This window comes from Elephantulus edwardii, unplaced genomic scaffold, assembly GCF_000299155.1.
Source record: "Elephantulus edwardii isolate Elephantulus edwardi_28Jun2011 unplaced genomic scaffold, EleEdw1.0 scaffold00148, whole genome shotgun sequence".
In the NCBI taxonomy this organism is placed as follows: domain Eukaryota; kingdom Metazoa; phylum Chordata; class Mammalia; order Macroscelidea; family Macroscelididae; genus Elephantulus; species Elephantulus edwardii.
Genome location: NW_006399898.1, coordinates 6,230,149 through 6,240,577, shown reverse-complemented (window position 1 = coordinate 6,240,577; position 10,429 = coordinate 6,230,149).

Below are 10,429 nucleotides of genomic sequence, written 5' to 3'. Positions count from 1 at the left end.
GCGACCCTATGTACAACAGCCCTAAACCCTACTGTGTCCTGTGCCAATCTCACTGCCTCTGACACACCCATCCCGATTACCCCAGTCACTGAATCAATCCACCTCATAGAGGATTTTCCTCTGCTGCGCCGTCCCTCCACCCTCCCAAGCATGATGTCCTTCTCCAAGGACCGGTCTCTCCTTACAACATGTCCAGACGAAGCCTCAGAATCCTTGTCTCCAGGGAGCCACCCAGTTTAACCCTCTCCAGGATGAATCTATTTGTTTTCTTAGCAGTCCATGGTACTCAGTACTCTTTTCCAGTACCACAGCTCAAAGGCATACATTCTCCTTCTATCCTCTTTGGTCATTGTCTAACTCTCTGATGCATAACAAGTGATAGCAAAGACCATGGCCTGTATCAGATGCACCTTAGTCTCCAGAGAGACACCATTGCTCTTCAGTACTTTGGAGAGGTCCCTAACAGCAGACTTTCCCATCGCAATATGTCTTTTAATTTCCTGACTACTGGTGCCAAGAGTGTTGACTGTGGAGCCAAGCAAACTAAAGCTGTGTACAATCTGAATCGCTTCACCATCCATCCTGACGCTGCCAATTGGTCCAGTGGTGAGAATCTTTGTCTTCTTGACATTGATCCTCAGTCCATATTGGAGGCTGCAGTCCTTGACACTCTGCAGCAAGCACTTAAGTTGTTATTAATGCATCTTGATTGCATGTTTGATTCATTTCATACTCTAAGTTTATCATTGTGGTTGGTACATAGATTTGAATAATGTTGTTGTTAAGTGCTGTCAAGTCATAGGCGACTCATAGCGACCCTATGAAGGCGAGTCCTCAACACTGATTTGAATAATAGTCATATTAAAAAGACTGCCCTGTAACAGACTTGGTGACATAAATGAGTCTGGAGATCACATGGTGGGATTTTGTACAGCGAATGATTTATTAATTGCAAATACTTTAAAAAACCATAAATGTTGTTGATTGCCTTCGAGTTGAGCATAACTCCTAGCGACCCTCTGAACAAAAGGCCTGAAGCCCCTCTACAAATATTGATAATTATCAAAGTTCAGAGAGTTTCCGGAGGCATGTTGTTTAGGAATTGGATGTTAACTCCTGCTTGGAAAAACATAAATTGTGTCTATATATCTGTATCTCTATCTCTGTCTGTCTCTCTATCTGCATCTGTCTGTCTGTCTGTCTCTCTATCTATCATCTATCTCTCTCTCGTACTACATCTATGGAAAGGGAGATTGAAGTATCTAAATATCTGTGACCAGGGACTGACTGTGGAAAAGATCACTGACTATGAATTGAAATTGAAGTTAAAGAAGACCACGTCCACGAGACTGAAACATGGGGAAAACCATGGTGTTGCTGAATTTGGTGGGTGGAGGGGAAGGCGAAACCCAAAAAAAGCAATGTACATGAATGAAACACAATTGTAAACCCCTGGTGGCCTAGTGGTAAGAATCTGCACTGCAGTCCTGAAGGCACACAGTTCAAAATCACCTCACTCCTGTCTCCTCCCATGTGATTAAATGCCTCTGAAAACCCCCCAGAGGTCAGCTGCGGGTCCTCTCCAGCTCAGTAATACACAGCCACCACCACCTTAGGCATAGATTTGACCCACTGACGGCTAATGCCCGAAGGCTGGACGAGTTGTGGAAGGACGTCAAAGGCATCATCTGCAAAAGGTCATGACAAAGACGGGGAAGAAACAGGCCCAATGTGCATGCAGAAGACTCTGAAACTTGGACTGTGATGAAGGCCAAACAGACGGAAGGAACGCTGAGGTAAGAGCAGAGCAGAAGATTTCAGAGGACAGCTGGAGAGGCCAGTGCAAAGGACTGTAACGAAATGCATGGGGCCTGGAGTTAGAAAACCACAAGAAAAGATGCACTTGACGTTTCTCAAGCTGAAAGGACTGAACAAACTCAAGTCTCGAGTTGCAATACTGAAGGATTCTGTAGCAAATCATAAAAGAAACAGGAAGCTTTGAATGAGGATGGGAGTACACAAACCTTTTTTTATCAGATTTCTTTTCTTTTTTTATTGTATTATTTTACGTGTACCATCAAATCAGATCTGACAGGTACAGGAGGAGATTGCCCCCTCCTTCTCCAGCAGAGCATCTGGTGGATTTGAACTGCGTACCTCTGGGATTGCAGTGCAGCTTCTTGCCACTAGGCCACCAGAGCTCCCTTCACAAACCTTTTTTTAATTATTGTGTGTACACTGTTGAATCAGACCTGACAGATACAGGAGGAGATTGCCTCTCCTTCAGCAGATCATCTGATGGATTCGAACCAAGTGCCTTCAGGATTGCAGTGCAGCTTCTTGCCATTAGGCTACCAGAGCTCCCCTTACACAAACCTCCTTAACGTACCAACCACAGAAGCCAGAATTGAGGATTTCTCTTTAGGGCACGTGGCCAAGAGGGACTGATCCTTGGAGAAGGACATCATGCTCGGAAGGGTAGAGGGACAGTGCAGGAGAGGAAGACCCCGGATGAGATGGATTGACATAGTAACTGTGGTAATGGGGGTAGGTGTGTCAGAGTCAGTGAGACTGGCTCAGGACAGGGCAGGGTTCAAAGCTGTTGTACGCAGGGTCGCTATGAGTCACAGGCAACTCAGCGGCACATACCAAGAGCCAGCTTTTACAGTATGAAATAGATCAAACATGCAATCAAGATGCATTGTGAATAATTGGTGACTGGAAGGCCAAAGTCAGAAAAAAAATTGGTGGTGTGCCTGCCACCTGCTCTTGAGAAGGGTGGAAGCCACGAAGGTGGCGATGGGCATGACGGGTTCAGAGGGGGCTCCGTGGGGCAGCTAAGAGTGATAATCAGATAGCTTCTGACAACAACGTTCAATCGGTGTGCTGAGAAATAACCCACGAGGCTGGACTGTATGAAGAAAGTGACATCGGGGTGGGAGGGAGGCTCATTGTAGCCTGTGTTACGCAGATGAGAGTCTTGCAGAAAGTAGACTTGAAACTTATGAGACAATCACTGACTACAGCCTTCAGTATGGATTATATCTCACCATCTAGAAGACATTAGTCCACCCTAGACCAGTCAGCAATGTATTAACTGAAGAAAAGATTGAAGGTGTTGAGGATCTCGTATCTCTCAGGTTCATAATCAACAATTGTGGAAGTGGCAGTCAAGAAATTTTTAAAGAAATGACACAGTCACCATCAGAACCAGCGTATTGCATTAGGTAGATTTGCTGTCAGAGAATTCTTTAAAATACTAAAGAGCACTGATGGCACTTTAAAGACTAAGGTGTGTGCCTGGCCCAAACCGAGGTATTTTCATTGCTTCATGTGCATGTGAAGTTAGTGAACAAAGACGACAGAAGAATCTGTGTCTTTGAGTGTGGTATTGGCAAAGAACAGAGTACACCATGGACTGTCTGCAGAACAGAAAAACCTGTCTTGGACAAAGCTCGGCCAGAGTGCACCTTAGAAGTGGTGAGACCTGCCTCACGTATTTTGGGTGTGTTATCAGGTGGCACCTGTCCCTGGAAAAGGACATGCTAGGAAAGGTGGAGGCTCAGCCAAAGAGAGCAAGACTGCAGGGAGATGGACGGACACAGTGACTGCAGCGGTGAGGGTAAGGGTAAGCGGAGGCTCTGAGGTTCCGAGCCTTTGTACACAGCGTCCCCGAGTCAGAGCCAAGGACGCCTGCTGCTGATGCTTCATTCACGTGGTCATTGTAGCAGATCCAAACACAGGTGGACCACAGATCATCCGCTGTTACGTGTGTGCTGCTTGTACAGTTTGATGGCGAGAGTTACAGGCGCGTGCTGCAGCCATCACTGTGGTTTGGATTTTCCTCTTCTGCGCTTGCTGTCTCTAGGACTGGTCTCTCCTGGCCTCACGCTCAGGTATGTGAGACAGCTTCAAAATCCTAGCCTCCATGGAGAAACTTGGTTTCTCCCTCTCCAAGACAGACCTATTTTCTTGGCAGTTCATAGTATGTTCAAGACTCTTCTCCAGCACAACTCAAAGGCATCGATTCTTCTTCTGTCATTCTTAGTCACTGTCCAGCTCTCTGATGCATAGCAAGTAACTGCGAAGACCATGGCCTGGATCAGGTGCACCTTAGTCTCTAGACTGCTACTGTTGCTTCTCAGGACTCTGGAAAGGTCCCTGACAGCAGATTTACCTAATGCAATTCGTCTTTTGATTTCCTGACTGCTGGTGCCCACTGTGTGGACTGCGGAGCCCAGCAAGCTGTAACTATTAACAACCTCAATCTCTTCTCCATCATGGTGCTGCCAGTTGGTCCAGTGGTGGGAATTTTTGTCTTCTTGATGTTGAGCTTTAATCTGTATTGAATATTATCTATTTTATAGTTCCAATGAATTTTGACACTTTACCTAATGGCTCAGCTTGTAGCCAAATAGTAGATAGGCCTATAAAATGAGAACTGACACGAGGGAGGGGCTCAGTCCTGAGAATAATCAGACCAAAAGGAAAACCAGAAGGTGGAAAGAGATAGAAGGGTTAGTGCAAGGAGAGTCACAGGGAGGGAGTGGGGAGGATGCAGTTACGCTGTATTAATAATTGATATCCTAAAACAAGGAAGAAGAGTTGGATGGGAGGGCGGACAAGTTCTTTCAACGTCTTTAATACTTACTTGCCTGGCTTTTTTCTTTATTTTAAAGTTTTAACTATAAATGTATAGAAACAATGTTAGTTATAGAACAGAATTCAGGTCTTTTGTGAAAAGCTAACTTGGGATGAGTTGTATTCAACTTGACGACACTTAACCACTGCTAACTGAGACTAGTGCTGTTCTGTCTGGAGGAACACTCTTCCACTTTGTACATCCTCTTTGTCAATGTGCTGTATGACATAACCTGGGTTTTCTGTGATGCTGAACCTTGTGCCATTGGGGTATCCAGTACCATAATGGTTTCCCAGTGTGGGCAGTGTTTGGAGCTCCCAGTTGTAAAACAGGTTTGGAAGCAGGAGTGGCATCCACTTTCTAAACCACATGCCTCTGGAAACACTATCAACTTGGAGAAACGAGGATAGTCATGGAAAAGGCATCAGGTCTTTTGTTCTTAGAGTCGCTATGAGTCATGCTCAACTCGACAGCAATCAACAACAACTTTTATTTACTTGTTTTTTGAGTGATTATTTAGACATTATTTTGTTGAGAATCCACGCCGTCCAGCCGCACTGCCCAGCCGTGTGCTTCCACCCAGTCTCAGCTTACACAGCAGTTGGGTTTCCATTGTTTGGCTGTGAGTTGAGTCCAGGGACAAGTGTTGTTCCAGGTCCAAAATGTGGTATTAGGGCTGAGCCCTGGGGACTCTCCAGTCTCTCAAACTTGAAGCAGGTGGGTTTTCCTCACATTTTTGGTGCACTTTGTCCAGGACCGTGGACTGTGGACTGGCCAGCAGTGATGGGCACCCTCTCCTTGTTTGGATGCAGGGTCCTGGAGTTTGAGGTGCACGGGGCCCATCTGTCCTTTGAAGCCCTAGTTTCTGCTCATCTTCGTGTCCCTCCTCTGCCGTGCCCCACGCGGGGAATGACCACTGACCACTGGTTGTGCTATAGGTTTGAGGAGTCCAGGTATTATACAGCAAAGAGGGACATAGAATGTGTCTCTCTGAACTAGGCTTCGCCAGTTGACCCTGGTGTCCCCGGATGCTATGATCCCAAGGTCTTAGGACCAGAAACCCATTTCCTCAGGGTGCTGGATCAACCGAAGAAGAGCATGTCAACTTGACCCCTGTTGGCTTTGCTGTATATTGTTGTTGTTGTTGTTGTTGTGTGCCATCGGACTGTAAATCTCATGAGAGGAGGTTGTCCATCCTTCTGCCTCAGAGCATCTGGTGGATTCGAACCACTGTTTTCAGGATTACAATGTGGCTTCTTGCCACTAGGCCTCCATATTTATTAGATGTCATAAGGTTGGCCATGACTCATGGTGACAACGGTGAACACCAGGCCTTGTTAGAACAGCGAGCCTAGGCATCTTTATTTTTTTGGCTATATTCCCTATTTTTCTCCTTAAAAAAGTTTTATTTGTTTTTAATTTGCTGTACCATTGAATTGGAACCAATTGGCACAGGAGTTTGCCCTTCCTTCTCCAGCGAAGCATCTGGTGGATTTGAACCTTGCACCTTTGGGATTGCACTGCAGCTTCTTGACACTCTATTCCCTTTGTTCTCGTGACCCATTATTACGAACTGACATCCATAGTTCATTCCCAGTTCTTTTTAAAGTTTTTACCTTTTTCTGGCCCAGGATCCCATCCTGGGTCCTTGTTGTGTTAGGTAGTGACCGTGTGGACAGCAGATTTGAACCTGCACCGTCCTCATCATTGCTGAGCTGTTGTTTGCTGTCGAATTGCTTGAGACTCACAGCAACCCTGTGTACAACAGCTCTGAACCCTGCTGTATCCTGAGCCAACTTTACTGTCTCCAACACACCTACCCCATGACCCCAGTCACTGAGTCCATCCACCTCATAGAGAGTCTTCCTCTCCTGCGCTGTCCCTCCACCCTCCCAAGCATGACGTCCCTCTCCAAGGACTGGTCCCCCCTTGCAGCATGTCCAAAGTATGTTAGAAGCAGCTTTGGAATCCTTGCCTCTGAGGAGCAGCTTGGTTTCACTCTCTCTAGGATGAACCTGTTTGTTCTGGCAGTCCATGGTATATTCAATAGTCTTCTCCAGTGCCACACCTCAAAGGCATCAGTTATCTATCATCCCTAGTCATTGTCCAGCTTTCTGATGCATAGCATGTAATTGCGAAGACTATGGCCTGGATCAGGCACCCCATAGTCTCCAGACTGACATCATTGCTCTTCAATACTCTGGAGAGGTCCCTGACGGCAGACTTTTCCAATGCAATTATAGTCTTTTGATGTCCTGGCTGCTAGTACCAAGAGTGTTGATTGTGGAGCCAAACAAACAGAAGCTATTAACAGTCTCAATCTCTTCACCATCTATCATGATGCTGCCAGTTGGTCCAGTGGTTAGAATCTTTGTTTTCTTGATGTTGAGCTTCAGTCCATATACTCAAGTTCATTGCTGCTATCACTGGCTGGAAGAGCTCCCAGTGGCCACTGCCGAGCAACCGAATGAAGCCGTCTTAAAACCCAGCCCAAAGTGTCAGATCCAGAACCATGGGTCCACACTGACAAATGGAGACGGGAACTCCCCTTGCAGAAAATCTCCACGTGAAATGACACAGATAATTCCACACACAAACCAGTGGGCTGTGACGTTGTGAGGGTCCCGGCATGTGCCTCGTTTGGTCGGACATTCCCTTACTGGTCCAGGACTTCCAGGCACATGGTGAGGATTTACTTCCCAAGAAGGAGCCCCATTTTGCCAATGGGCCCTGCCTGATTCAGGCCATAGTCTCTCCTATCACGTGCTGTGTGCATCTGAGAGCTGGACAAAGAATAATGATGACAGAAGAATTGATGCCTTTGAGCTGTGGTGTTAGAGAAAAGCACTGAACATCCCACGGACGGCCAGGAGAACAAACAGATCTGGCTGTACCTTCTCCAAGACACGGCAGCAAAGCTCTGTCTCATACCTTGGACATGTTGCTTGGAGAGGCTATTGCTTGGAGAGGGACACCATGCTTGTAGAGGTGGAGGACCAGTGTAGGAGGTGAAGGCCCTCAACAAGATGGATTGACATGGTGCAAAGGATCATAGTAAGTTATGGGAATCCCAGAACACTTCATTGTGTTCATGTAAAATCTATTCCTAGATTAAGAGGTGGTTGTCCAAACAGAGCCAGGGAACACGGCATGGTTTAAAATCAAGAAAGGAGTGTGTCAGGGAGGTATACCCTGTTTAGTCAGCGTGCTGAACAAATCATGTGAGAAACTAGACTTTAAGAAGAAGGTGGCCATCAGGACTGGAGGAAGACTCAGCACCTGCGTTATGAAGATGGCACAACCTTGTTTCCAAAAGCGAAGGAGGCCTAAAGCGCTTGCTTTTGATCAAGGACTACGTCCTTCTATATGGATTACATCTCAGCATCAACAAGACAGAAATCCTCACCTCTGGACCGATAAGTAACATCATGAGAGATGGAAGAAAGACTCAAGTTGTCATCAACTTCATCTTACTTAGATCCACGGGAACCAAGCAGTCCGGTCAGGAGAGCAGGAGACGTATTGCATTGAGCAAGAGTGCCATCAGAAGCCTCTCCAGTGTCCTGAAGAGCAGTAATGTCACACCAAGGTGCGTCTCAGTCAGGCCACGGCCTTGTCTTTTAATTTTTTTTTGTATATTATTATTTTTGTGTGAGTGTACCGTCAAATCAGATCTGACTGGTACAGGAGGAGATTGCCCCTCCTTCCCCGGCAGAGCATCTGGTGGATTCAAACCGCGCACCTCTGGGATTGTAGTTGCAGCTCCTTGCCACTAGGCCACCAGAGCTCCCCTGGCCACGGCCTTTTCAACCACTTGCTGTGCATCTGAGAGCTGGATGATGGACAAGGATGATGACAGCATTGATGCCTTTGAGCTGTGGTGGAGAAGAGCGCTGACTACCCTATAGACTGTCTGAGGACAAACATTGGAAGGTGCGTCGCGTGCTCCTTGGAGGCACAGATGGTGAAGCTTCATCTCACATCCTTTGGGCACCTTGGAGAAGAGCTCTTCCGTGGAGAGGGACATGATGCTTGAAAGGCAGACGGTCAGTGAGAGAGGATGACCCTCAACTCGAGCTGGATTGAGACAGTGACTGCCACGGTGGACTCGACCATGTCAGGAATGAGGCTGGCACGGGATAGGGCAGGGTTCAGATCTCTTGTTCACCGGGTCACTTTGGGTCATACTCGGTGGCACCTAACAGTGACGTTAACAAGACAAACTAGAAGCAATGCTGGAAAGATATGATCAACCTAATTTGATGACATCGTTGCTCTCCAGCACTCTGGCGAGGTCTCTGACAACCGACTTTCCCAGTGCAGTTCGTCTTTTGGTTTCCTGGCTGCTTGTGCTAAGAGTGTTGATTGTGGAACCAAGCAAACTGAAGCTGTTAATAATTTCAACCTCAGGGGAGCTCTGGTGGCCTAGTGGCAAGGACCTGCAACTACAATCCCAGAGGCGCACGGTTTGAATCCACCAGATGCTCTGGCGGGGAAGGAGGGACAGTCTCCTCCTGTACCAGTCAGATCTGATTTGACGGTACACTCACACAAAAATAATAATAAAAAAAATAATTTCAACCTCTTCACCATCTATCATGATGCTGCCAGTCGGCCCAGTTGTGAGAATCTTTGTTTTCCTGATGTTGAGCTTCAATCCATATTAAAGGTGCAATCCTTGACCTTCCGCAGCAAGAGCTTCAGGTCCTCCTCAGTTTCAGCAAGCAGGGTTGTGTCATCTGCGTAACACAGATTGTTGAGTCTCCCTCCAATCCTGAAGCCGTATTCCTCCTCATAGAACCTACCCTCCTGGATGATCTGTTCTGTATATAGATTGAAAAGGTATGGAGATAGGACACATCCATGGTGTACACCCTTCCTGATTTTGAACCATGCAATGTTTCCTTGCTCTGTTCTGACAACTGCCTCCTGGTCCAAGTATAGGTTTCACCTAAGCACAATCAAGTGTTCTGGGATTCCCATTCTTCTCAGAGTCAGTCACAGTTTGTTATGATCCACACAGTCAAATGCCTTTGCATACTGAATGACACACAGATAGACATTCCTCTGGTATCCCCTGCTTTCAGCTAAGATGCATCTAACATTAGCTATAGTATTCCTAGTACCACAGCCTCTTTTAAACCCAGCCTTAACATCTGGCAGTTCTCTCTTGATGTGCTATTCTAGTTGTTTTTGGATAATTTTCAGAATCTTGCTTGCATTGTGATGTTTGATAATTTCTGCCCCTCTGTCAGGTCACCTTTCTTTGGAATGAAAACAAATACAGATCTCTTCCAGTCAGTTGGCCAGGTGGTTGTCCTCCAGATTTCTTGGCCCAACTTGGTGAGCACGTCCAGGGCAGCATCTGTCTGTTGAAGTATGTCAGCTGGTATGCTGTCAATTCCCGGGGCCATGTTTTTTGCCAGTTCTTTCAGAGCAGCTTGAACTTCTTTCATCACCACAAGCTTTTTGCTCTTACATTGTTTTATGAAATTCTATGTCAGCCAATTCCTTTTGGACAGTGACTCTATATACTCCTTCCATTTTCTTTTAATGCTTCTTGGATCATTTAAAAGCTTCCTTGAGTATTGAAACTTGAGGCAATTACTTGCTGTGTGTCAGAAACCTAGACAATGACTAGGGATGATCGAAGAACAAAAGATGCCTTTGAGCTGGAGGGATATATGATTAGGTATTATTGTCATGACATGAGTCCAGAATGAAGACTACATAGTAGAGTGGACCTGGGGGAGGGATTGTATAACAATGAAAATTTTTTTTTTTACT